The 1272-nt window shown below is 58.8% G+C and overlaps 1 pseudogene; it reads right to left on the bottom strand.

Annotated features, from left to right (window-relative positions):
- Positions 1-348: 348 nt before the first annotated feature.
- LOC132234365 (UDP-GalNAc:beta-1,3-N-acetylgalactosaminyltransferase 2-like) lies at positions 349-1013 on the bottom strand (annotated as a pseudogene).
- Positions 1014-1272: the final 259 nt, after the last annotated feature.

Genomic DNA, 1272 nt, shown 5'->3' with positions numbered 1-1272 from the left:
AAACATGAAGCGACACACTGTGGGCCCAGGAGAGCTGTCCTGGAGCTGCTGAGGGAGCAGGTCATCAAGCCCTACTGCTCTCCTCAGGGTCACTCCCACCCTCGGTCCCCCCTTAGAGCAGCAGTTCTCAACCTGTGGATCCCGACCCCTTTGGGGGTTGAACGAGCCTTTTAAGGGGTCGCCTAAGACCATCAGAAAACACATATATAATTACATATTGTTTTTGTGATTAATCACTATGCTTTAATTATGTTCAATTTGTAACAATGAAATAGGGGGTCACCACAACATGAGGAACTGTATTAAAGGGTGGCGGCATTAGGAAGGTTGAGAACCACTGCCTTAGAGTCACCCTAATCTGGCCTCACACTGACAAGGGTCCCTGCAATTCCCTGAGTCCCCACAGGTCCATGAGCTCCTGTGAACATGAAGGGGAGGACAGCATCCCTGTTTCTCATGTCTTCTCTCACAGCCACAGGCTGTCCTAGAATCTTTTAGGTCCGATGGCCACCATCCTTATTCCCAGCTGACTCTTCACCCTGGTGCGTCTTTAGCCCCTGCCCTGCTGGCCAGCCAGTGGATGATGTCCCTGGAGACACCTCCCCCCCCCCACCCCCCACCCACCCACATGCAAAAGCCGGTGAGCAGGGCTGGAGTCCTCCAGCTCCCGCCACATTCCTGTCCGGTCCACCCCATTCAGCCTGGAGTTTCCCCACCAAACATTCGGGCCTCCAGGGTCCTGTGCGGATTCTCTGACCCACGGCTTCTAGGTCCAGGGAACAGCCATCCTCTGTCTTCAGCCACAAATCAAAGCTGGTGTCTCCATGCTGTTTACTAGTATAGAGGCTCCACAGCTCTGCAGGGACGTTCCGATGAGTGTGGGCGACACCCGCGGAGACAGTGTCCTGGTGGAGGCGGCTCTCCTCCTCATTGAGCACCTTCCTATGGGGGACCCCTGAGGGGATCAGCACGTCTCCCAGGGACAGAAGGCTCTGTGAGACCCCTTCCTGCATCCATCTGGACCTGCCTGCCAAGCCCTGCACCTCCCGGGATGTTCTGCGGCCACGCCCTCCCCCCCTGGAGGCTCTGAGGACCCGCCCCGGCCCCGCCCTGCGCAGTGGGTCTCTGGCCAGGAGGTCTTGGCTCTCACCCCCGCCCCGCCAGGTGCCTTCGGAACTCCCTGCTGAGGCGGCCTGTTCACCTGCGCACCCAGCTCAGGACTAAAGCAGCGAGGAAGAGGCCGCCCCCTGCCCTGCCAGGGACAGCGGGGCG

The sequence above is a fragment of the Myotis daubentonii genome, chromosome 1, assembly GCF_963259705.1.
Source record: "Myotis daubentonii chromosome 1, mMyoDau2.1, whole genome shotgun sequence".
Classification (NCBI taxonomy): Eukaryota; Metazoa; Chordata; class Mammalia; order Chiroptera; family Vespertilionidae; genus Myotis; species Myotis daubentonii.
This window is presented reverse-complemented; position numbering and strand designations above follow the sequence as displayed.